General features: G+C 39.0%; 1 protein-coding gene and 1 pseudogene across 6 annotated transcripts in view; one reads left to right on the top strand and one right to left on the bottom strand.

Annotated features, from left to right (window-relative positions):
* SPIDR (scaffold protein involved in DNA repair) overlaps positions 1-27,680 on the top strand; it is a 602,461-nt gene that overhangs the window by 57,197 nt on the left and 517,584 nt on the right. The window lies entirely within an intron of this gene.
* On the bottom strand, positions 11,679-12,404 carry LOC118531134 (cleavage and polyadenylation specificity factor subunit 5 pseudogene; annotated as a pseudogene).

Genomic DNA, 27,680 nt, shown 5'->3' with positions numbered 1-27,680 from the left:
TCTACTCCCTATCCTTGAAGACTGGTAACTGTCAAACAATATAAATTTGTGTGTTTGGGGGTGCATAAGGAAGTAGGAGAAAGTATCCAAGAACTGTACCAAGTGGGTATTGTACATACTGCCTATAGTGCTTTCAAGAGCTCTGTCTCACCTAGGGGTGTGAAGTAATTTCCTCTGACTTAGGGGTGCAAAGTAACTTACCCAGATGGTGCATTCTGTTTTCTGTGAGTACGATCATTTGGGTGGTCTTTTGTTCTCTTCATTGGCCTGGAGGACATTATAGCACCCAGAAGCCCTTACTAAATTCACCCAGCAAGCCTATAATTATAGCTGACGAAGCTATCCATACTGAACACTGAAATGTCTCTAATGAGAAAAGCCGTCCTCCAAAATAGGATGGCATTGGGTGTTACTACTACTTTGCAAGGAGGCACTCTCTGCCATTATCCAAGCAGAAAGATGTGTGTTCATACCTGATGAGTCTGCTAATACATCATCTTTATTAAAACACATGAGGACATAAGTAAGCACTCTGAGTCATCTGATCTCAGCCTAGGGGACTTATTTAAGTCAGTGGTTTGGATTATGGGGCTCTTGATGGAAAATATTATTACTTATTTTGGGAATCTTTATCTTAATGTGTAATGTTGCTGTGGTATCTGCCCCCAGTGCAGCCAGGTAGCTCCCTGCTAGTGAAATCCCTTGTTGACCATTCAGGGCACACTGGAAAAGAGGGGGAATGTAAGATTGTAAGAGCTGCTCATGAGAGGTGGAATTTTAGAGTAGGATCATTGAGGAGATATGACATTGATTTACCTGTGATCTGGACTTGGGCAATTGGAGTCTCCTTACCTGTTTTCACTTGGAATGTATGTTCTGCGCACTGTTTCCATATGGGGAGCTTCTTCAAGGATATAGCCTTGAGTAAGTAATGTGTTATTGAGACCATATGGACTATATATATGACTCAACCCTGTTATATGACTCAACCCTGACTATATCTATGACTCAACCCTCTATATAAACTTTTAAGATTCTGGTAGGTGGAGGCAGAGATCTGTTCATCTTGTGGTCACCCAAGAGAAGCACTGTATGTAAGTTCCTCTGCTTATTAAAACCATCACTTAACCAATCTGAAGTGGTATGCTTATTTCTCCCTGTATGGGGGCCAGTTTCAAATTCCATCCAGAGAACTCCTGAGGTTGCTAACCAACAATGTGTCAGAATTTCATTTCATTGTGAAGCTAAGTAATATTCCAGTATATGTCTATGCTATATTTTATTGATGCATTCACCCGTCCGTGGACATTTGAATTGTTTTCCACCTTTTAGCTAATTGTGAATAAAGCTGTTAAGAACATTGGTATATAAATATCTGTCTGAGTGTCCACTTTTTATTTGGGATAGAAGTGGAATTGCTCAGAAGTAGAATTGCTGAATCCTTTGGTAGCTCTGTTTAATTTTTTGAGGTCCCACTGCTCTGGTTTCCACAGCTACTGCATCATTTTGTATTTTCATCAGCAATGCACAAGGGTTCTATTTTTTTAATATCTTTGCCAATATCTTTAATATTTTTTGATAGTTACCTAATGGGTGTGAGTTAATATCTCCTATTATAATTTTGATTTTTATTTCCCAAGTGATTAATGAGGTTGAGCATGTTTTCATATGATTATTGGTGTGCTTTAGGAGAAATGTCCATCAATTTTTTACCTATTTTTAAACTGAGTTGTTGAGTTGTAGGAGCTATTAATATATTCTGGATACTAGACCCTTATTGGATATATGATTTTCCAGTATTTTCTCCCATTATTTGTATTGTCTTTATACTTTCTTCATACTTGCTTTGAAACTCTTAAGTTTTACGTTTTGATGAAGTTTATCTGTTTTTTGTCACTTGTCCTTTTGTGTCATATCTATGAAACCATTGTTTAACTCAGGCTATGAAGATTTACTCCTGTTTCCTTCTACGGGTTGTAGAGTTTTAGCTATTACATTAAGGTCTTTGCTCCATTTTGAATTAATTTTTGTGTATGTTGTGAGGGTAGGGGGTCCAGCTTTATTCTTTTGCATGTGGCATCCAGTTGTCCCAGAATCATTGTTGAAGTGACTGTTTTTCTTACATTGAGGAAAGTCATCTTTTGACCTGTCAAAAGTCATTTGGCCATAGATTTATGGTTTCTCAGGGACTGTGAATTCTGTTCCATGGAATGGGTCTGTTGTTAATGACAGCATCACATTCCTTTGATTAATGTAGCTTTGTAGTAAGTATTGAAATTAGAATATGAGTTCTTCAACTTTACTCTTCTTTTCAAGATTGACTTTGGTGTGCAGGGCTCCTTAAACTTTATATGAATTTCAGGATTACCTTTTCCATTTCTGCAAAAAAAAAAAAAAAAAAAAGGTTATTGGGATTTTGATAGGGACTTGATAGGGATTGAATGGAATCTGTAGATAGCTTTGGAGTCGTATTGCAATCTTAACAAGTTCAGATCCTCCCATCCTTGAACATAGGATGTCCTTCCATTTATTCTTTTTTTTTTTTTTTTTAAAGATTTTATTTATTTGAGAGAGAGAGAATGAGAGAGAGCACATGAGAAGGGGGAGGGTCAGACGGAGAAGCAGACTCCCTGCCGAGAGGGAGCCCGATGCGGGACTTGATCCAGGGACTCCAGGATCATGACCTGAGCCGAAGGCAGTCGCTTAACCAACTGAGCCACCCAGGCGCCCCACCATTTATTCTTTATTTTAGCAGTGATTTTTCATTTTCTATGTACAAGTGTTTGACTTCCTTGGTTAAATGTTGGCCTAAATATCTTACTCTCTTGATGCTAGTTAGTGTAAATGGAATTGTTTTCTTAATTTTCTTTTTGGATTGTTCATTGCTGGTGTGTAGAAATACAACTGATTTTTATATGTTTATCTTGGGTATTTTGCAACTTTGCTGAATTTACTAGCTCTAATAGTTTGTGTGTGTGGGGGGTCATTAGAGTCATATATATATATATATATATATACACACATATATATAAGATCCTGTCGTCTGCAGAAATAGATAATATTCTTTTTGAATTTTCATGCCTTTTATTTCTTTTTATTGCCTAATTGCTCTAGGTAGAACATCCAGTATAGTGTTTAATACAACTAGTGAAAGCAGGCATCCTTCTTTTTTTCTGATCTTAGGGGGAAAACTTTTGTCTTTCACCCTTGAGTATGATGATAGCTGTGCCCCCGCCCCCTGTAGAATCCCTTTGTGATGTTAATGAAGTTCATTTATATTCCTAGTTGTTGAGTGTTTTTATCATGAAAAGGGGTCGGATTTTTTGGTAAAGTTTTATTTTAATTCCAGTAAGTTAAAATACGGTGTACTATTAGTTTCAGGTGTACAGTATAGTAATTCAACATTCCGTACATCACCCTGTGCTCATCACAGCAAGTGCACTCCTTAGTACCCATCACCTATTTAACCTGTCTCACCACCTACCTCCATTCTGGTAACTATAAATTTGTTCTTTATAGTTAGGAGTCTTCTTCTTGGTTTGCCTCTCTCTCTCTCTTTGCCCCTTGGCTCATTTGTTTCTTAAATTTCACAAGTGAATGAAATCATATGGTATTTGTCTATCTCTGTCTTACTTTGATTAGCAAATACTCTTCTAGCTCCAACCATGTTGTTGCAAATAGCGAGATTTAATTCTTTTTTAAGACAGTAATATTCTATTGTGTGTGTGTGTGTGTGTGTGTGTGTGTGTATACACATATACACCCCATCTTCTTTATCGTTCATCAGTCAGTGGACATTTGGGCTCTTTTCATTGTTTGGCTATTGTTGATAATGCTGCTATAAACATTGGGGTGAAGGTGCCCCTTTGGATCACTACATTTGTATCTTTGGGGTAGATACCCAGTAGTGCAATTGCTGGGTCGTAGGGTAGCTCTATTTTTAACTTTTTGAGGAACCTCCATACAGTTTTCCAAAGGGGCTGCGCCAGTGTTTAAGAGGGTTCCCCTTTCTCTACATCCTCACCAACACCTGTTGTTTGTGTTTTTGATTTTAGCCATCCTGACAGGTATGAGGTGATCTCTTATTGTAGCTTTGATTTGCATTTCCCTGATGATGTTGAGCATCTTATCATGTGTCTGTTGGCCATCTCATTGTCTTCTTTTGAAAAAACGTATTCATGTCTTCTGCCCATTTCTTAACTGGATTATTTGTGTTTTGGGTGTTGAGTTTTAGAAGTCCTTTCTATGTTTTGGATACTAACTCTTCATCAGATTATGGGGCTATTTTTGCAAATATCTTCTCCCATTCCGTAGGTTGCCTTTTAGTTTTGTAGATTGTTTTCTTCCCTGTGCAGAAGTTTTTGCTTTTGTTTCCCTTGCCTCAGGAGAGATGTATCTAGAAAAAAAGTTGCTATTGCCTATGTCAAAGAAGTTATAGCCTATATTCTCTTCTAAAACTTTAATGGTTTCAGGTCTCACAGTTAGGTCTTTCATCCATTTTGAGTTTATTTTTGTGTATGGTGTAGAAAAGTGGTCCAGTTTCATTCTTTTGCATGTTGGTGTCCAGTTTTCCCAATACCATTTGTTAAAGAGACTTTTTCCCATTGGCTATTTTTTCCTGCTTTGTTGAAGATTAATTGACCATATAGTTGTGGGTTCATTTCTGGGTTTTAATTTTGTTGATCTATGTGTCTTGTTTTTGTGCCAGTACCATACTGTTTAGATTACTGCAGCTTTGTAATATAACTTGAAGTCTGGAATCGTGATGCCTCCAGGTTTGCTTTTGCTTTTTCAAGATTGCTTTGGCTATTTGGGGTCTTTTGTGGTTCCATTCAAGTTTTAGGATTGCTGTTCTAGCTCTGTAAAAATGCTGGTGTATTTTGATAGGGATTACATTGAATGTGTAGATTCCTTTGGGTAGTATAGACATTTTAACAATATTTGTTCTTCCAATCCATGAGCATGGAATGTTTTCCATTTCATTGTGTCATCTTCAATTTCTTTCATCTGTGTTTTATAGTTTTCAGAGTACAGGTCTTTTACCTTTTTGATTAGGTTTGTTCTCAGGTAAGTTATTGTTTTTGGTACAATTGTAAATGGGATTGATTCCTTAATTTCCATTTCTTCTGCTGCTTTATTGGTATATAGAAATGCAACAGATTCCTGTGTGTTGATTTTGTATCTTGTGACTTTACTAAATTAATAAATCAGTTCTAGCCATTTTTTGGGTGGAATATTTTGGGTTTTCTATAGAGAGTATCATGTCAGCTGCAAATAATGAAAGTTTGACTTCTTCCTTGCCAATTTAGGTGCCTTTTATTTCTTTCTGTTGTCTGGTTGCTGTGGCTATGACTTCCAGTACTATGTTGAGTAAGAGTGGTGAGAGTGGACATCTTTGTCCTTTTTCCTGACCTTAGCAGAAAAATCTGTTTTTCCCCATAGGGGATGGTGTGCACTGTGGGTTGTTCATAGGTGGCTTTATTATGTTGAGGTATGTTCCCTCTAAACCTACTTTGAGGTTTTTTGTTGAGGGTTTTTATCATAAATGGATGTATACTTTGTCAAATGTCTTTTCAGTTCTTGTCCTTTCTTTTATTAATGTGGTGTATCACATTAATTGATTTTCAAATATTGAACCACACTTGCAATCCAGGAATAAATTCCTTTTGATTGTGGTGAATGTTGTTGTTGTTGTTTAATATATTGTTGGATTAGGTTTGCTAGTATTTTGTTGAAAAGTTTTGCATCTATGTTCATCAGAGATATTGGCCTGTCGTTCTGTTTTTTAGTGGTGTTTTTATTTGTTCTGGTATCAGGATAATGCTGGCCTCATAGAATGAATTTGGAAGTTTTCCTTTTCTATTTTTGTAGAATAGTTTGAGAAGAATAGGTATTAATTCTTCTTTAAATGTTTGGTAGAATTTGCCTGTGAAGCAATCTGTCATGGACTTATGCTTTTTGGGGAATTTTCGATTATTGACCCAGTTTCTTTGCTGGTTATCTGTCTGTTTATGTTTTCTATTTCTTCCTCTTTCAGTTTTGGTAGTTTATATGTTTCTAGGAATATATCCATTTCTTCTAGGTTGTCCAATTTGTTGGCATATAGTTTTTCTTATAATTGTATATCCGTGGTGTTGGTTGTTAATTCTCCCCTTTCACTTGTGATTTATTTGGGTCCTTTCTCTTTTTAATAAGTCTGGTGAGGGGTTTATCAATTTTATTGATTTTTTTTCAAAGGACCTGCTCCTGTTTTCATTGATCTCTATTGTTTTTTGTTTTTTTTGTGTGTGGTTTTTTGTTTTTGTTTTTGTGGGTTTTTTTTTAGTTTCTATACCATTTATTTCTGCTGTAATGTTCATTATTTCTTTCCTTCTACTGGCTTTAGGCTGTATTTGTTGTTCTTTTCTGAGCTCCACTAGGTGTAAGGTTAGTTAGTGTATTTGAGATTTTTGTTGCTTTCTGTAGTAGGCCTGTATTGATATACTTCCCTCGTAGGTCCGTGTTAGCTTCATCCCAAAGGTTTTGGACTGTAGTGTTTTCATTTTCATTTGTTTCCATGTATTTTATTTCTTTTTTGATTTCCTGGTTGACCCATTCATTGTTTAGTAGCATATTCTTCAACTTCCCTGTGTTTGTGGTCTTTCCAAATTTTTTCTTGTGGTTGATTTCTAGTTTTGTAATGTTGTGGTCAGAAAAATGCATGGTATGACTTCAGTTTTTTCATATTTGTTGAGGCCTGTTCTGTGACCTAATATGTGAACTGTTCTGGAGAATGTTCCATGTGCACTTGAAAAGAATGTGTATTCTGCTGTTTTAGGATAGAATGTTCTGAGTATCTGTTAAGTCCATCTGGTCCAGAGTGTCATTCAAAGCCATCGTTTCTTTGTTGATTTTTCTGTTTAGAACATCTGTCCATTGATGTGAATGGAGTGTTAAAGTCTTTTACTACTACTGTATTATTATTGATTAATTTCTTTTTTTTAAATTTAAATTCAACTGATGAACATAGAGTGTGTCCTTAGTTTCAGAGGTAGAGCTCAGTTATTCATCAGGTGCATATAACACCCAGTGCTCATTATGTCATGTGCCCTTATTCCCATCACCCAGTTACCCATTGACCAACCTACCTACCCTATAGCAATCATCAGTTTGTTTCCTATAGGTAAGAATCTCTTAAGGTTTGTCTTCCTGATTTCGTCTTATTTTTTCTTCCCTTACCCTATGGTCTTCTGTTTTGTTTCTTATGTTCCACGTGAGTGAAATCATATAATTTTCTTTCTCTGACTTATTGTACTTAGCATAATACCCTCTAGTTCCATCCACGTTGATGTAAACAGTAAGATTTCATCCATGGCTGAGTAATATTCCATTATATATATGTATACACACACACACACCACATCTTCTTTCTTTCTTCTTTTTTTTTTTTTAAGATTTTATTTATTTATTTGACAGAGAGAGACACAGCGAGAGAGGGAACACAAGCAGGGGGAGTGGGAGTGGGAGAAGCAGGCTTCCGGCCGAGCAGGGAGCCTGATGTGGGGCTCGATCCCAGGACCCAGGGATCATGACCTGAGCTGAAGGCAGACACTTAACGACTGAGCCACCCAGACGCCCCCACATCTTCTTTATCAATTCATCTGTCGATGGACATCTGGGTTTTTTCCATACTTTGGCTATTGTGGATATTGCTGCTATAAACATTGGGGTGCAGGTGCCCCTTCAGGTCATTACATTTGCATCCTTTGGGTAAATACCTAGTAGTGCAATTACTGGGTCATAGGGTAGCTCTATTTTTAACTTTTTGAGGAACCTCCATACTGTTTTCCAGAGTGGCTGTACCAGCTTGCATTCCCACCAACAGTGTATGGGGAAGGTTCCCCTTTCTCTGCATCGTAACCAACATTTGCTGTTTCCTGACTTGTTAATTTTAACCATTCTGACTGGTGTGAGGTGGTCTCATTGTGGTTTTGATTTGGATTTCCCTGATGCCAAGTGATGTGGAGCATTTTTTCATGTGTCTGTTGGGCATTTGTATGTCTTCTTTGGAGAAATGTCTATTCATGTTTTCTGCCCATTTCCTGACTGGATTATTTGTCTTTTGGGTGTTGAGTTTGATAAGTTATAGATCCTGGATACTAACTCTTTATCTGATAAGGCATTTGCCAATATCTTCTACCATTCCATAGGTTGCCATTTAGGTTTTTTTTTTTTTTTTTTTAAGATTTTATTGTTTATTTATTTGCCAGACAGAGAGAGAGAGCACAAGCAGGGGGAGTGGCAGGTAGAGGGAGAAGCAGGCTCCTTGCTGAGCAGGGAGCCCAGGACCCTGGGATCATGACCTGAGCTGAAAGCAGACGCTTAACGACTGAGCCACCTAGGCATCCCAGGTTGCCTTTTAGTTTTGTTGACTGTTTCCTTTGCTGTGGAAAAGCTTTTTATCCTGGTGAAGTCCAAATTGTTCATATTTGCTTTTGTTTCCTTTGCCTTTGGAGACATGTCTAGCAAGAAGTTGCTGTGGCTGAAGATGAAGATGTTGCTTCCTGTATTCTACCCTAGGATTTTGATGGATTCCTGTCTCACATTTAGGTCTTTCATCCATTTTGAGTATTTTTTTTGGAATGCTGTAAGAAAACGGTCCAGTTTCATTCTTCTACATGTTGCTCTCCAGTTTTCCCAGCACCATTTGTTGAAGAGACTTTCCTTTTTTCCATTGGATATTCTTTCTGCTTTGTCAAAGATTAGTTGACCATAGAATTGAGGGTTCATTTCTGTGTTCTCTGTTCTGTTCCATTGATCTATGTGTCTGTTTTTGTGTCAGTATCATACTGTCTTGATGATTACAGCTTTGTAATATAGTTTGAAGTCTGGCATTGTGATGCCATGAGCTTTGGTTTTCTTTTTCAACATTCCTCTGGCTATTTGGGGTCTTTCCTGGTTCCATACAAATTTTAGGTTTTTCCAGCTCCATGAAAAAAAGTTGATGGTATTTTGATAGGTATTGCATAGACTGTGTAGATTGGATTGGGTAGTAAAGACATTTTAACAATATTTGTTCTTCCAATCCATGAGCATGGAATGTTTTTCTATTTCTTTGTGTCTTCTTCAATTTCTCTCATAAGTGTTCTGTAATTTCTAGAGTACAGATCCTTTGCCTCTTTGGTAAGGTTTATTCCTAGGTATCTTACGGTTTTTGGTGCAATTGTAAATGGGATCGATTCCTTAATTTCTCTTTCTTTTGTCTCATTGCTAGTGTATAGAAATGCAAGTGATTTCTGTGCATTGTTTTTATATCCTGCCACTTTGCTGAATTCCTGTTCTAGCAATTTTTGGGTGGAGTCTTTTGGGTTTCCCACATAAAGCATCATGTCTTCTGTGAAGAGTGAGATTTGACTTCTTCTTTGCCAATTTGAATGCCTTTTGTTTCTTTTTGTTGTCTGCTTGATGAGTCTAGGACTTCTAGTACTATGTTGTACAACAGTGGTGAGAGTGGACATCCCTGTCCTGTTCCTGACCTTGGGGAAATGCTTTCAGTTTTTCCCCATTGAGAATGATATTCACTGAAGGCTTTTCATACATGGCTTTTATGATATTGAGATATGCTCCCTCTATCCCTGCATTGTGGTGAGTTTTATCAAGAAAGGATGCTATATTTTGTCAGATGCTTTTTCTGCATCGAGAGGATCATATGGTTCTTGTCCTTTCATTTATTAATGTGATGTATCACATTGATTGATTTGGGAATGTTGAACCCCACTTGTAGCTCAGGAATAAATCCCACTTGGTCATGGTGGATAATTCTTTTTTTTTTTTTTTTTTAGGTTTTATTGATTAACCCGAGAGAGAGTACATAGAGGGAGAGTGAGAGGGAGAAACAGATTCCCCGCTGAGCAGAATCCTTGCTTGTAGTGTTGGAGTGTTTGTTCCTTAAGTAGCTGTGCTTTGATTTGTTTGTGAAGTTAATCTGGAAGCTGATGTTTCGAAACTTTCTTTAATCAGTAGACTTAGTAGATGTAGAGATTTGTGTTGGTCTTCTGAGGGAGAGGTCTGCTGTGCTGGTTCACAAGCTGACTTGCCATTATAATGATGCTCCTGTCAGGTCAGGGGGGTGGGGTTTAGTGTAGGGGACTCCAGCCTCCACTGGAGGTGCTCTGTTTCTCTCTGTAGTCTGTGCTCGTGGGCGAGATGAGGGAGGGGTGGTGGAAGAGGTAGAATATGGTGTCACATCACCCTCTTGTCGCTGTGGAGCAGAACTCCTGGCAGCTGCTGCTCAGGAGGCCCTCTTAGAAAAGTGAGCAATCTCCTATGGCCCTCTTAGAAAAGTGAGCAATCTCAGTTCCCTGCCCTAACCTGTCTGTGTCCGGGTCCTCAGCATGCCCAGGGCCACAGATCTCCTGTATTTTATCTCTGGCCAGTGGCTGGGATTCAGAACTCCAAAGGGCCAGGTAATATGTATGCCCACTCCCCTTTCCCCTGGTGGGGAGGCTGGGGCTTGCCCAGCACCGTCCTGTTCCCTAAAAGCCATTGCACAGTATGCCTGCAGAGGCCAGAGTTTATTGTGATGTATAGCGAGAAGCTGGAGCCAAGTTATCAGCCATCTGCACTTGACTCAGTCCTCTACTCCCCTTTGTCCCAGGAAAGCTGTTGCGGATGCTCGAATCTAGTGTGGCAGACAGCAAAATGCAGCCACCAGGTTACCCATGATCAGTAAAGTCTCGGTTCTGCTCTGTCCATCCTAGAAAAGCTGCCGATCAGTGGGCGCACAGAGGTTTAAGTCTTTTGTGGCTCCCGAAAAGTTAAGAGGTTTTCTGCATTTGCGCGCCCCTCTGACCCTGTACTGAGCGCCACTCAATGGCTCGCCGGCTGTCCCTTTGTCACTAGGGAGGACAAGTATGCTCCTCCAAATGCTCTCCAGGAAGGGGAGCAATCTCTCCCTGAGCAACCCAGAGATCCACTTGCCATGGCTTATTGTACAGTCACAAACCGCTGCAATCTTTCCAACTTTCTCCCTCTTCCTGCCTTGCTCTGTGAACCGGGCTCCCTTTCCTTCCCAGCCATGTGGCTTCCTAATTCCCCAGTTCTTGGCTCCGAGCCTTGCTTCTGCCAAATTCCGTCACTCCAACTGTGCAGATTGCGATCCTCTTCCTAGTTGTTCAGAATAGTTGGTTGATCCGATTGTATTCGAAGAACGAGGCAAGTTCAGGGTTCTCTTACTACTCTGCCATCTTGGAACTCTCTGCCATAAGGGACTCTTCTTGATTAATTTATGTTTTTTATTGTTTTATATATTTGGGTGCTCCAACTTAGAGTGTATAAATACTTGCAATTGTTATATCTTCTTGTTGAATTGTCCCTTTTATGATTAGGTAGTGCCTTTCTTTTGTCTTGTTATAATCCTTTTAAAATTTATTTTTATTTTTATTTATTTTAAAGAATTTTACAAGTTTAATGTGAAAAAAAATACACATAGGAAGAAATTCATATTGTTTAATGTTTTGCAAGAAAGTATGAGTAGAACCAAAAGTAAATTAAACATTATCACATTTGTTTACATCACTATCCAGTTCTTCATGTTAACTTTACTAGTCAAACAAAAGAAAATAGGTAACAATTTAGGGATTGTGAAAGAGATAAACAAACAAAACAACTTTCTACCGTGTTTATTCTACACTGTGTATAGCTGTGCTCACAGAGACAGCTTCTTTTACTTCTCCACTGTGCAGGAATTCAATTGTATATAAAATTGAACCTATTCAGAAGCTGAGGGAGAATAGAAATGATGGGTTCATATCCTAGTGCATTGTCATACAATTCAAACAATGGTGCATCTACAAGCTTGTAATTTTTAGGGACTGCAAGCAAGGCTTTCTCTTGATGTTGAACCTAAAACACTTCTTATGTTCCTTAAGTTTTGTAATATGTGCAGGAATATATGGATACCGAGGAGATTAGAAATTTTGTCTCCAACAGTTACCAATGCAGTCATCAATGACCCAGTCTTGTAGGACTCCATCTTGACGACCCAGTTTCTCTGTCATTAATTGTTTTAGTCCTTCAACTTCATCTTCTCCTCGGTTAGCCACCAGGTCATTTGAAGAAAGTTGTCCCCAGCTGTAGCAGTAACCCATGTGGTAGCTGGTGCTCATGTACAATAAGAACCCCTTCTGCAGTCCTTCTCAATCCAGTTTTATCAGATTCCTCCCTCGTGTGCTGAAATCTGGCTGCAACAGAGCTGTCCTTCTTATAGAGGTGCTCTTTTGTACCAAAAGTATAATTTGTAAGAGGCTACAGGTTAATGGTACCCTCAGTGGTGAGGGGCTTGGTCTGCTGGATGTACTTGTTGCTGAACTGGCTGATCCCCAGGGCCAGCTGTTTTGTGAGCGATTGGGAGGCACCATGGACATGCTGGTGAGCTCGAGTACTGGTGGCAAGAGGAAGTGGGGCAGGCAGGGAGACATTCCCTGTGCCGGTAGTGGTAATTGGCATCCACTTCAGCAGATGGCGCCCACCATTATCATGAGAGCGCAAGAAGAGGCGAAGGCACACCCGTTACAGTCTTTGTTTTAAAGTCTAATTTGTCTGATATAAGTATTGCCACTCTGGTATTCTTTTGACATCCATTTGCATAATTAAAGTTTCTCCATCCCCTTACATTCAATCTGCACGTGACTTTAGGTCTAAAATGAGTCTTTTGTTGGCAGCATATAGGTGGGTCTTATTTTTTTATCCATTCTGATACCCTGTATCTTTTGACTGGAACACAGTTCATTTTCATTCAGGGTAATTACTGATGGATATGTATGTAGTACTGTGTTATATTAGTTGTATTGTTGTTTCTGGAGATTTTCTCTGATCCTTTCTTGTCTTTGTCACTTTTGGTGTCTCCTTTCCCCTCCAAGAGTTCCCTCTTTAATATTTCTTTCAGGGCTGATTTAGTGGTCAGGAACTCTATTAGTTTTTGTTTGTTGGGGGAACTCTTGGCTACAGATTTTTCCCATTTAGCACTTTTAATATATCGTGCCACTCTTTTCTGGCTTGTGGAATTTCTGTTGAGATATCTTCAGCTAGCCTTATGGCTTTTCCCCTGTATGTTGAGGAGTTCTTTTGTCTTGCCACTTCCATGATTTTTTTCTTTATCATTATATTTTGCAAATTTAATTACAATCTGTCTTGATGTTGGCCTGCTTTTGTTGATTTTGATGTGTCTCCTGGATCTAGATGTCTGTTTCCTTTGGCAGATCAGGAAACTTTTCTGCTATTATTTCTTGAAATAAAATTTCAACCCCTTTTTCTGACTTTTCTTCTTCTGGGACTCCTATAATACAAATGTTATTATGTTTTTTTTGTTCGTTTGTTTTTTAAAGAATTTATTTATTTTACAGAGAGAGACACACAGCGAGAGAGGGAACACAAGCAGGGGGAGTGGGAGAGGGAGAAGCAGGCTTCCTGCTGAGCAGGGAGCCTGATGCGGGGCTCGATCCCAGGACCCTGGGATCATAACCTGAGCCGAAGGCAGATGCTTAACAACTGAGCCACCCAGGCACCCCCAAAACGTAATAACATTTTTATTACGTTTGATGGAGTCCTTGAGTTCTTTAGGTCTTTTCTTATGTTGCATAATGCTTCCCTCTCTCTTTTGTTTAGTTTCATTACACTCCATTATTTTGTCTTTTAGTTCACTAATTCATTCCCCTGTTTCTTCCAGCCTGCTGTTCATTGCATCAAGCCTGTTTTCCAATCTCACTTATTGCACTCTTCATCTCTGATTGATTCTTTTTTAATTCTTTTATCTCTTTGGTAATGGTCTCACCGATGTCTCTTATTCTTTTATTAAGCCCAGTGAATATCATTATGATTGTTGTTTTAAATTAGCCGTCACACACATTACTTATATCTGTTCCTCTTAGATCTCTGGTTGTGGCCTTATCTTGTTCTTTCATTTGGGATAAATTCCTCCATCTTTGCATTTTGTCTAGGTCTCTGCCTTCTCTGTGTTAGAAAAAAGAGTTATATTTCCTGCTCCTGAAAGTAATGGCTTTATGAAGAAGAGGTCATGTAGTGCCCAGGGCCTAGTGCTTCAGAGTATCTCCAGTGTGTGCACTGTTTGTGCTCTGCATTTGTGTTTTGGCTGTTTTATCCTTTAGGCTAGTCATCTGCAGAGACGCTTTGCCTGCTGTGGACTGTGTTTGGTTCCTGGCCCGAATGTGGTGAGTTTTAACTAGGTGTGCTCTGGTCTCCTTGTGAAATGAGACCTGAAACCACTTCCAGCAGAACTGAGGTCCTGTAGAACTCTCTGGTCGGATGATCTAGTGTGGGCATAGGTTTGTGCTGGTCTTCTGGGGGAGGAGCCCACTGTGCTGGGACTGAGGCAAGCTTGATGGAGAAGGGCAGTACCACCAGAGTGCAGGGGTTGGGGCATTGGGGCATGGTGTATGCAAATTAGGCAGCAGTTGTCAGTACTGTGCTGTTTCCCACAGTGGCCATATGTTTATGTTGAGGAACAGGGAGGGAGGGGTGGGAAATGGTGCCGGCCATCTCCTTTGTTCCGAGAGGGGTGAACACTGCCTCTCAGGGACATACTCTGAGAAGAGTAATATCCCTATTGTGTGCCCCAGGTATTCTTCAGATCCTTGTTTGCATGATGTCTGCCCCTGGGTTTTTTGCCTGCCTTCTCTCCAGGAGCAGCACAGTGCCCTCAGGGTTCTATCCCATCCAAGCCCATTGACCTTTAAAACTCTAGGGTTTAATTCCTGCTGGTCACAGGAACTCAAAGAATTCAGCTCCTCTCGTTTTCCAAGCCAGTGGCTTTGGGGAAACATTCTCCTATGTGTTTCCTTTTGTGCTCTTGCCTCTCACACCCTTCTCCATGACCACAATTCCCTCACCTCTGTAGCACCCATGATTAATCCGTTTCTCCCCTAAACCATGTCTCTGCCTTTCCTACCTTCTTGGATGTGGCCTCTTTTCTCCCTTTGTGAAGTTTGTTTTGTCAGTCTTCAGGATGATTTCTGGGGCATTTAGGATGATTTGATCATTATCTATTTGTGTTTGTGGGAGGAGGTGAGCCTTAGGTCCTCCCATTCCGCTACCATCTTCCTCTCCTCATGAAAGGGCATTGGATTTTGTCAAATTTTTTTTGCATTAGTAGAGATTATCTTTTCCCCTTTGTTCTATTAATATGGTATGTTACACTGATTGATTTTGATATATTGAACTACCCATATGTGTCCAGGATAAATCTTGATCATGGTATAGAATTCTTTTAAAATGTTGCTGAATTTTGTTTGCTAGTCTTTATTGCAGATTTAAAATAAATCTATTTATAAGGGATATTGTTCTGTGGCTCTTTTGTGATATGTTTATATGATTTACTTATCCTAGAAAGTGTTCCATGAGCAGTTGAGAAAAATTTGTATTATGCTCTTGTAGGGTAGAGTGTTCTGTATATGTCTTAAGGTTTAGTTGGGGGGTGCTTGTGGTATGTTTATCAGAGTATGCTGGTCTCAGAGAAAGTATTACCTCCTCGTATTTTTTGGAAGAATTTGAGATGAATTGTTCTTATTAATTCTTTAAGTTTTTATTTATTTTATTTATTTTATTTTATTTTTTTAAATTTTTTTAAAAGATTTTATTTATTTATTTGACAGAGAGAGAGATAGCGAGAGCAAGAACACAAGCAGGGGGAGTGGGAGAGGGAGAAGCAGGCTTCCTGCCAAGCAGGGAGCCCGATGCAGGACTCGATCCCAGGACCCTGGGATCATGACCTGAGCCGAAGGCAGACGCTTAACGACTGAGCCACCCAGGCGCCCAGTTCTTCAAGTTTTTGATGAGATTCACCATTGAAGCCATCTGGTCCTACACTTTTTTTTTGCTGGGAAGTTTTTGATTATTTAATTTCTTGTTATACGTCTATTCAAATTTTTAATTTATTAGTCAATTTTGGTGGTTTTTATGTTTCCAGGAATTTGTCCACTTCATCTAGGTTATCTAATTTTTGTCAAACAGTCGTTCATATGGTGTTGTCATACACCAAAATAAAGTTCTCAGACACCAATCTGAGTGGCCCTGCAGGGCTGCCTCTATAAGGGAGAGCAGCAGCAGCTAAATTCTGCACATAGCTTTTATTTATCAGAAAAGCAAGGACAGATGCACCAAAGCATGGGAAAGGAGTACAAAGGGATGGCAACTCTCTTGGAGCCGTAAAGCAGGCTTGCACCCTCCCTTACATGCCGGCATGCAGGGAGACAGTCATGGAATAAGGGAGGAGCGCATTGTTTGTGCTAGCAATCGCCAAGTGCAGGAAGGGGGATTGAGAGTTACATTCTTTTATAGCTCTAAACCTATGCCCTGCCCCAGGGGATCATGGGATCCTGTTCATACCAGGCCATTACGCTCAATAGCCTAAGATCAGGAACACTGCTGACTTTTCAGCTGCTTCCACAATCACCTCTTAGGGTTTACAAAATACATTTTCTAAGAATAACTCCACAATATGGTTCTCTTATCCTTTTCATTTCTGTAAGTTTGGCAGTAATGTCCCTACTTTTATTTCCTATTTGAGCAACTTATCTAATATTCTATCTTCTTTTCTTCATCAATCTAGATAAAGGTTTTTCCTTTGTTGATCTTTTCCTAGAACCGTTATTTTGGCTGATTTTCTCTTGTCTGTTTATCTCTGCTGTAATTTTTATTATTTCCTTTGCTATGCTAGCCTTTGGATTAATTTGCCCCCCTCCGCCCCACGCCATTACTTAAGGTGTATAGTTAGGTTGTTGATTTGGGATCTTTCTTTTTTTTTTTTTTTTTTAAAGATTTTATTTGACAGAGAGATAACAAGTAGGCAGACAGGCAGGCAGAGGGAGAGGGAGAAGCAGGCTCCCTGCTGAGCAGAGCCCGATGTGGGGCTCGATCCCAGGACCCTGGGATCATGACCTGAGCTGAAGGCAGATGCTTAACCATCTGAGCCACCCAGGCGTCCCTGGAGGCTGGAAGTCTAGAGGCAGGTTACCACATTCACCCAAAACCCTTGCTTCCCAGTCCGTCTCGAGGATGCAGCCGTTTTCCTCAAACAAGGGGGATCTTTCTTTTTAATCTTGCCATTTGCATCTGTAAATTTTCCTGTGAGCTCTGCTTCCACTGCATTCCATATATTTTGGAAAGTTGTGTTCTCATTCTCATTCTTCTGACAGTAGTTTTGATTTCCCTTATGTTTTCTTTCTAGTTCTTTTTTTATTATTATTGTTATGTTAGTCACCACACATTACATCATTAGTTTTTGATGTAGTGTTCCATAATTCATTATTTGTGTATAACACCCAGTGCTCCATGCAGAATGTGCCCTCTTTAATACCCATCACCAGGCTAACCCATCCCCCCACACCCCTCTCCTCCAGAACCCTCAGTTCGTTTTTCAGAGTCCATCGTCTCTCATGGTTCATCTACCTCTCTGATTTCCCCCCCTTCATTCTTACGCTCCTGCTATGTTCTTCTTCTTCTTTTTTTTTTTAACATATAATGTATTATTTGCTTCAGAGGTACAGATCTGTGATTCAACGGTCTTGCACAATTCACAGCGCTCACCATAGCACATACCCTCCCCAATGTCTATCACCCAGCCACCCCATCCCTCCCACCCCCCACCACTCCAGCAACCCTCAGTTTGTTTCCTGAGATTAAGAATTCCTCATATCAGTGATGTCATATGATACATGTCTTTCTCTGATTGATATATTTCACTCAGCGTAATACCCTCCAGTTCCATCCACGTCACTGCAAATGGCAAGATTTCATTCCTTTTGATGGCTGCATAATATTCCATTGTATATATATACCACTTCTTCTTTATCCATTCATCTGTCGATGGACATCTTGGCTCTTTCCACAGTTTGGCTATTGTGGACATTGCTGCTATAAACATCAGGGTGCACATACCCCTTCGGATCCCTACATTTGTATCTTTGGGGTAAATACCCAGTAGTTCAATTGCTGGATCGTATGGTAGCTCTATTTTCAACTTTCTGAGGAACCTCCATATTGTTTTCCAGAGTGGCTGCACCAGCTTGCATTCCCACCAACAGTGTAGGAGGGTTCCCCTTTCTCTGCATCCCCGCCAACATCTGTCCTTTCCTGACTTGTTAATTTTAGCCATTCTGACTGGTGTGAGGTGATACCTCATTGGGGTTTTGATTTGGATTTCCCTGATGCCGAGCGATGTTGAGCACTTTTTCACGTGTCTGTTGGCCGTTTGGATGTCTTCTTTGGAAAAACATCTGTTCATGTCTTCTGCCCATTTCTTGATTGGATCATTTGTTCTTTGGGTGTTGAGTTTGATAAGTTCTTTATAGATTTTGGATACTAGCCCTTTATCTGATATGCCATTTGCAAATATCTTCTCCCATTTTGTCAGTTGTCTTTTGGTTTTGTTGACTGTTGCTTTTGCTGTGCAAAAGATTTTATCTTAATGAGGTCCCAGTAGTTCATTTTTGCCCTTGCTTCCCTTGCCTTTGGGAGGGAGAAGTTGCTGCGGCTGAGGTCAAAGAGGTTGCTGCCTGTGTTCTCCTCAAGGATTTTGATGATATCCTGTCTCACATTGAAGTCTTTCAAACATTTTGAGTCTATTTTTGTGTGTGGTGTAAGGAAATGGTCCAGTTTCATTCTTCTGCATGTGGCTGTCCAATTTTCCCAACACCATTTGTTGAAGAGACTTTTTTCCATTGGACGTTCTTTCCTGCTTCGTCGAAGATTAGTTGACCATAGAGTTGAGGGTCCATTTCTGGGCTCTCTATTCTGTTCCATTGATCTATATGTCTGTTTTTGTGCCAGAACCATACTGTCTTGATGATGACAGCTTTGTAATAGAGCTTGAAGTCCAGAATTGTGATGCCGCCAGCTTTGCTTTTCTTTTTCAACATTCCTCTGGCTATTTGCGGTCTTTTCTGGTTCCATACAAATTTTAGGATTATTTGTTCCATTTCTTTGAAAACAGTGGATGGTATTTTGATAGGGATTGCATTGAATGTGTAGATTGCTCTAGGTAGCATTGACAGCTTCACAATATTTGTTCTTCCAATCCATGAGCATGGAACGTTTTTCCATTTCTTTGTGTCTTCCTCAGTTTCCTTCTTGAGTATTTTATAGTTTTCTGAGTACAGATTCTTTGCCTCTTTGGTTAGGTTTATTCCTAGGTATCTTCTGGTTTTGGGTGCAATTGTAAATGGGATCGACTCTTTAATTTCTCTTTCTTCTGTCTTGTTGTTGGTGTATAGGAATGCCATTGATTTTATATCCTGCCACTTTACTGAATTCCTGTATGAGTTCTAGCAGTTTTGGGGTGGAATCTTTTGGGTTTTCCACATAAAGTATCATATCATCTGCAAAGAGTGAGAGTTTGACTTCTTCTTTGCCGATTTGGATGCCTTTTATTTCTTTTTGTTGTCTGTTTGCTGTGGCTAGGACTTCTAATACTATGTTGAATAGCAGTGGTGATAGTGGACATCCCTGCCGTGTTCCTGACCTTAGGGGGAAAGCTCTCAGTTTTTCCCCATTGAGAATGATATTTGCTGTGGGTTTCTCATCCATGGCTTTTATGATATTGAGGTATGTATCCTCTATGCCTAAACTCTGAAGAGTTTTCATCAAGAAAGGATGCTGTACTTTGTCAAATGCTTTTTCTGCATCTATTGAGAGGATCATATGGTTCTTGCTCTTTCTTTTATTAATGTATTATATCACATTGATTGATTTGCGGATGTTGAGCCAACCTTGCAGCCCAGGAATAAATCCCACTTGGTCGTGGTGAATAATCCTTATAATGTAGTGTTGGATCCTATTGGCTAGTATTTTGGTGAGAATTTTTGCATCCGTGTTCATCAAGGATATTGGTCTGTAATTCTCCTTTTTGATGGGGTCTTTGTCTGTTTTGGGGATCAAGGTAATGGTGGGCTCATAAAACGAGTTTGGAAGTTTTCCTTCCATTTCTATTTTTTGGAAGAGTTTCAGAAAGATAGGTATTAATTCTTCTTTAAATGTTTGGTAGAATTCCCCTGGGAAGCCACCTGGCCCTGGGCTCTTGTTGGGAGATTTTTGACGACTGCTTCAATTTGCTTAGTGGTTATAGGTCTGTTCAGGGTTCTATTTCTTCCTGGTTCAGTTTTGGTAGTTGATACATCTCTAGGAATGCATCCATTTCTTCCAGATTATCTAATTTGCTGACACAGAGTTGCTCATAATATGTTCTTATAATTGTTTGTATTTCTTTGGTGTTGATTGTGATCTCTCCTGTTTCTTTCATGATTATGTCGATTTGGCTCATTTCTCTTTTCTTTTTGATAAGTCTGGCCAGGGGTTTATCAATCTTGTTAATTCTTTCAAAGAACCAGCTCCTAGTTTCATTGATCTGTTCTACTGTTCTTTTGGTTTCTATTTCATTGATTTCTGCTCTGATCTTTATTACTTCTCTTCTCCTGCTGGGTTTAGGCTTTATTTGCTTTTCATTCTCCAGCTCCTTTAGGTGTAGGGTTAGGTTGTGTACTTGAGACCTTTCTTGTTTCTTGAGAAAGGCTTGTATTGCTATATACTTTCCTCTCAGTACAGCCTTTGTTGTATCCCAAAGATTTTGAACAGTTGTGTTTTCATTTTCATTGGTTTCCATGAATTTTTTTAATTCTTCTTTAATTTCCCAGTTGACCCATTCATTCTTTAGTAGTATGCTCTTTAGCCTCCATGGATTTGAGTTCTTTCCGACTTTCCTCTTGTGATTGAGTTCTAGTTTCAAAGCATTGTGGTCTGAAAATATGCAGGGAATGATCCCAATCTTTTGGTACCAGTTGACACCTGATTTGTGACCCAGGATGTGATTTATTCTGGAGAATGTTCCATGGGTACTAAAGAAGAAAATGTATTCTGTTGCTTTGGGATGGAATGTTCTGAATATATCTGTGAAGTCCATTTGGTCCAGTGTGTCAATTAAGTTTTTATTTCCTTGTTGATCTTTTGCTTAGATGATCTGTCCATTTCAGTGAGGGGGGTGTTAAAGTCCCCCACTATTAATGTATTGTTGTCAATGTGTTTCTTTGCTTTTGTTCTTAATTGCCTTATATAATTGGCTGCTCCCATGTTAGGGGCATAGAGATTTATAATTGTTAGATTTTCTTGTTTGATAGACCCTTTAAGTAGGATATAGTGTCCTTCCTCAACTCTTATTACAGTCTTTGGTTTAAAATCTAATTTGTCTCATATAAGGATTGCCACCCCAGCATTCTTTTGGTGTCCATGAGCATGGTAAATGGTTTTCCACCCCTTCACTTTCAATCTGGGGGTGTCTTTGGGTCTAAAATGAGTCTCTTGCAGACAGCATATCGATGGGTCTTGTTTTTGTATCCAATCTGATAGCCTGTGTCTTTTGATTGCATCATGTAGCCCATTTACATTCAGGGTTACTATTGAAAGATAGGAATTTAGTGCCATTGTATTGCCTGTAAGGTGACTGTTACTGTATATTGTCTGTGTTCCTTTCTGGTCTATGTTGCTTTTAGGCTCTCTCTTTGCTTAGAGGACCCCTTTCAATATTTCTTGTAGGGCTGGTTTCGTGTTTACAAATTCCTTTAGTTTTTGTTTGTCCTGGAAGCTTTTTATCTGTCCTTCCATTTTCAATGACAGCGTAGCTGGATATAGTATTCTTGGCTGCATATTTTTCTCATTTAGTGCTCTGAATATATCATGCCAGTCCTCTCTGGCCTTCCAGGTCTCTGTGGATAAGTTTGTTGCCAGTCTAATGTTTCTACCATTGTAGGTTACAGATCTCTTCTCCCGAGCTGGTTTCAGGACTTTCTTTGTCTCTGAGACTCGTAAGTTTTACTATTAGATGTCAGGGTGTTGACCTATTTTTATTGATTTTGAGAGGGGTTTTCTGTGCCTCCTGGATTTTGATGCCTGTTTCCTTCCCCAAATTAGGGAAGTTCTCGCTATAATTTGTTCCAATATACCTTCTGCCCCTCTTTCTCTTTCTTCTTCTTCCTGGATCCCAATTATTCTAATGTTGTTTCATCTTATGCTATCGCTTATCTCTCACATTCTGCCCTCGTGATCCAGTAGTTGTTTATCTCTCTTTTTCTCAGCGTCTTTATTTTCCATCATTTGGTCTTCTGTATCACTGATTCTCTCTTCTGCCTCATTTATCCTAGCAGTTAGAGCCTCCATTTTTTATTGCACCTCATTAATAGCCTTTTTGATTTCGACTTGGTTAGTTTTTAGTTCTTTTATTTCTCCAGAAAGGGTTTCTCTAATAACTTCCATGCTTTTTTCAAGCCCAGCTAGTATCTTTTAAATCATTCTGAACTCTAGTTCTGACATTGTAGTAATGTCCGTATTGATTAGGTCCCTGGCAGTCGGTACTGCCTCTTGTTCTTTTTGTTGAGGTGATTTTTTCCATCTTGTCGTTTTGTCCAGAGGAGAATGGATGAATGAGAGAACAAAATGCTAACAGGGTAACAATATCCCCAGAAGATATACACTAAACAAATCAGAAAAGACTTGAAACCAGGGGAAAGAAAGGGAAAGAAAGCAAAAAGAAAAACAAAACAAACACACAAAAAAACCAAAAACAGAACAAAAGAAAAAAACAGAATATGATCAAATATGATGAGGTTGCTCATGGATCTGTGCCACACTAGTTTTGGGCGTATTTGGGTCTGTTAGAAGAAAGTGCCTCCCAAAATTTTAAAGAAAGAAAAACTTATATATGTACAAAAATAAGGGTTAATATGATGAAGGGATGGAATATGATTGTAAAGATGAAAAATAAAAGATTGTATAAAAGGAATTGGTAAGAAGTTGTTTGAAAAAAGAAAAGAGGATTATAAAAAAAAAAGAAATGCGGGAGAATGTGATCAGGCAGTAGACTGGAACAAAGCCATACACTAGAGATTTAGGGTATATTTTGATCTGTTAGAAGAAACTGTATCCAAAATTTTAAAGAGGGACCAACTTAAATATATACTCCAAAAATAAGGTTAACTACTATGAAGTGATAGAACATGACCTTCAAAATGAAATATAAAAAATATTTTTTAAAAAGGGGATTGATAAGATGTTGGTTGAAAAAGGGAAAAAGAAAAATTCAAAAAAAAAAAAAAGAAAGAAAAGACAGTTAAAAAAAAATTAACTTTGAAAGACTAAAAAATCATGGGAAAAAAGCCATGAATTCTATGTTCAGTATTCCCCTAGAGCTGGAGTTCTTCCGTTCTCATTGATCAGTATAGTTGGTCTTGACTGGCTGTTCTTGCTGATTTTGGGGGGGAGGGGCCTGTTGCCGTGGTTCCCAAATGTTTTTGCCAGAGGTGTAGTTGCCCGCCCTTGCCGGATCCGGGCTAAGTAATCTGCTCCGGCTAAGTAATCTGCTCGGGTTTGCTCTCAGTAGCTTTCGTTCCCTGCGAGCTTTCCATATAGTTTTGGAGGATGAGAGTGAAAACGGTGTCCTCCCAGTCTCCTTCCAGAGGAGCCGAGAACTTGGGGCCCCACTCCTCAGTGAGACCCCAGAGAAAAGCAGTCAATCACTCCCATCTCCCGGGTCTCCGGCCTCACTCAGTGCTCACCCGGCCTGTGACTGAGCATTTCTATCTCTGGCACCTGCCTCGGTGTGGAGTCTCCAAACCCAGCAGATCCCTGCGGTGCGCTCCCACACCGCTCCTCCTGGGGGAGGAAGGGGAGTCTTCTCGGATCTACCACTTTTTGGGTCCCTGCTGGAGGAGTAGTGGCCCAACTGTACCGCGGATCACGGTTTATGGCAACCCCGAGCTGAGAGCCTGCACCTCGGCTCTGTCTCTGCAGCCGGCTTCCCTGCTCCGATACCCGGGAGCTCTGCCACACTCAGGCACCCCCAGGCTTTCTGTGACCCCAAGGGTCCTGAGCACACTGTCCCAGCGACGGTTCCACCTCCCACTTAGCCACTGGAGCGACGTCCCTCATTGGAGCTGACTTCTAAAAGTTCTGATTTTGTGCTCCGCGACTCTATCACTTGTCAGTAGTGGCCAACGGAGGCCCCCTCCCCTGCCATCTATCCTCTGGAATATCGCTTCGGATTCACTTCTCCACACGTCCTACCTTCCAGAAAGTGGTCGCTTTTCTGTTCAAAGAGTTGTTGCTATTCCTTTCTTCTATCTCCTGTTGAGCTCGAAGGTGTTCAGAATTGTTTGATCCCTACCCAGCTGAATTCCTGGGACTTGACGAAATCCAGGTCTCCTACTCCTCCACCATCTTGCTCCCATCCTCCTCTAGTTCTTTGATCCACTTATTGCTTAAGTTTTTTTTTTTTTATTTTCTACATATTTGTTAGTTTTCCATTTTCCCTTTTGTTAATTTTTAGTTTTATTTCATTTTTGCTGAAGAAGGTATTTTGTATGATTTCACTGTTTTTAAATTAATTCAGGCTTATTTTTGTGACTTCCATAAATTTATCTTAGAGAATGTTCCATGTGCAATTGAGAAAAATTTGTATTCTGCTCTTGTAGGGTAGAATATTCTATATATGTGTATAAAGTCTAGTAGGGGGGGTGCTGCCTGGCTGGCTCAGTTGGTGGAGCATGTGAGTCTTGATCTCAGGGTTATGAGTTTGAGCCCTACGTTGGGTGTAGAGATTACTTAAAAATAGAATCTTAAAAGAAAAAGGTTTTAGTTCATCGTATATTCAAACTCTTCCATTCAAATCCATTATTTTTGTCTAGTTGTTTTACTGAAAGTGGGATGTTAAAATCTCCAAGTTTATTGAAAGCTCTCTATTTCTTCCTTAAACTCTGTCAGTTTTTGTTTCATGTATTCTATGTTGTTAGGTGTGTATACTTCTGTAATTGTTATATCTTCTTGATGGATTGGCCCTTTTATCAACATAAAATGTACCTTGTCTTTTCTAACAATTTTATCTTAAAGTCTATTTTGTCTGATATAGAGCCACACTGGCACTCATTTGTTTATTACTGGCATGGATTGTATTTTTCCATCCTTTTATATTCAACCTATGTGTGTTTTCGTACCTAAAAAGAATCTCTTATAGATAGCATAAAGTGGTATTGAGCTCTTTTAATACGTTCTGCCGATCTCTGCCTCCTAATTGGAGAGATTAATTTCTTTACTTTTAAATTTATTGTTGAGAATGAAAGATTTCTGCCATTTTTATATTTTTTCTGTATCTGTCATACCTTTTTTATTTTTCAGTTGCTCCATTACTGCTGCTGTGAACATTTTTTTTGTGAAGATTGTTTTTTGGTAGTGTACTATTTTGATTCCCTTTTTGTTGCTTTTTCTTTATAATTTTATTTTTTTTCTTTAGTTGTTCTTCAGCTTATAGGTGACATCTGCAATTCATAACAGTCCAGTTTGAATTAATGCCAACTTAGGTGGAATAGCAAAAATTCTTCCCCAGTATAGCTCTAAGGCCTCCCTTTATATTAGTTTCACAAATGACATCTTTCTCCATTGTGTGCCCATTGATATTAACTTGTAGTTATTGTTTTATGCCTTTATTTCTAAAACCATATGGGGGAAAAAGTTAAAAACCAAAAACATGCAATATTACTGCTTGTATGTTTACCTATGTTTCTGTATTTATCAGTGTTCATTTTGTGTGTATGCCTTCACGTTACTGTCTAATGTTCTTTTATTTCAGCCTGATAAACTCCCTTCAGTATCTCTTGTCGGACAGTTTGCTAGTTATGTATTCCCACAACATTTGTTCATCTGCGAATGTCTCAATTTCTGCTTCATTTTTGAATGCTAGTTTTGCTGGGTATAGAATTAGTCCTTGACATATTTTCCTTTCAGTACTTTAAAGATGTCATCCCTCTCCCTTATGACCTCCCTGGTTTCTGATGATAAATCTGCCATTAATTGTATTAAAGACCTTTTTTATGTGACAAATTTATTTTCTCTTGCTGCTTTCAAAACTCACTCTTTGTTTTAGACTCTCAGTAGTTTGTACTGTATCTTAATGTGAATCTTTTTGAGTTTGTCCTTCTTAGAATTTGTTGGGCTTCATGGATGTGTCCATTTATGTCTTCCATCATGCTTGAGAAATTTTTAACCATTTTTATTCTTCGGGTGTTCTTCTGTCCCTTTCTGTCTCTCTCTCTCTTTTTGGGATGCCCATTATGGGTTATATTGTTATCCTTGATGGTGACATACTGGTCTGTTACATTCTGTTCATTTCTTTTCATTTTTTTTTTTTCCTTGTCAGACTGGATAAGCTCAGTTGATCTATCTCCAAATTCACTGTTTCTTTCTTGTTCAAATCTGCTGTTGAAGCCCTCTAGTGAATTTTTGTTTCAGTTATATTTTTTAGTCTTAGAATTTCTATTTGGTTCATTTTTATAATTTATATTTCTTTATTGACATTATTTATTTTTTACATTGATATTTCCCCTTCTTAGTTTTCTTTAGTTTTTTTTTTTTTTTTTTTTTTTGTGACTTGTGTTTCCTATATCTCTTTGAGTAAGTATAGTTAAGGCAGTTAAATGTCTTTGTCTCTTTCAGTCAGTGTCTGTACTTCCCAGTGTGTATTATACTTTCTTGCTTCTTCACATGCTTGTTTAAATTTTGTTTAAAACTGGTCATGATTATAACGTGACTCTTCTGGAAATCAGATTCTCCCCTTCTACAAGTTTGTTGTTGCTGCTTATGGGTTGTTGTTTATTGATTTTTCCAAACTATAACTTGAAGTTTTATGTTACCACTGAAGTCTGTAGTCCTTTGTAAACTAGTGTTTTGACAATTTCCTCAAATGAAAAGAAACAGGAAAAAAAATTCTCTAGGTTTGCAGATTGGCTCTGTGTTGGGGCATTCCTTCAGCATGTAGCCAGGCTATTTATGATTGTACGTTAACCTTCACTTTCTGCTTGCATGGAACCTGATTGTCAACTAGAAATAAAGGTTTAGGGTGTTTTCAAGCCTTTTCTAAGCATGCTGGGGATGCCTGTAGCTTTCTTGATTACTTTGTATACCAGAGAGCTTTTTTTAAAAAATTTAAATTCAACTTAACTAATATATACTGTAGTATTAGTTTCAGGCGTAGAATTTAGTGATTCATCAGTTGCATACAACAGCTATTGCTCATTACTTCAAGTGCTCTCCTTAATGTCCATCACCCAATTACCCATCCCCCCCACCAACCTCCCCTCCAGCAACCCTCCTTTTGTTTCCTATAGTTAAGAGTCTCCTATGGTTTGCCTCCCTCTCTGTTTTCATCTTATTTTATTTTCCCTTCATTTCCCCTATGTTTATCTGTTTTGTTTCTTAAGTTCCACATATGTGTGAAATCATATGGTATTTGTCTTTCTCTGACTGACTTATTTTACTTAGCATAATACCTTCTAGTTCCATATACATTGTTGCAAATCACAAAAATTTCATTCTTTTTGTGGCTGAGTAATATTCTGCATGTGTGCACGCGCGCACACACACACACACCAGATTGTCTTTATCCAGTTTTCCATCTGGGTTTTTTTCCATATTTTGGCTATTGTGTACACCCCAAGAGCTTTTAATAGCATTTTTCATCCTTGTATCTCCTTTCACAACCTGTCCTTTTTCAGGCATTTCATTCTGTCTTACTCTTGTCCCTCTGTTATCTCTTGCCCTAGATTACTGTGGCCAGTAATTGTTTCTTTAAGTCCTTTTGGCAAACACTACACAGG

Source organism: Halichoerus grypus, chromosome 5 (assembly GCF_964656455.1).
Source record: "Halichoerus grypus chromosome 5, mHalGry1.hap1.1, whole genome shotgun sequence".
NCBI lineage: Eukaryota > Metazoa > Chordata > Mammalia > Carnivora > Phocidae > Halichoerus > Halichoerus grypus.
Note: the sequence above shows the minus strand (reverse complement) of the source record. Positions and strands in the feature narration are given on the sequence as shown.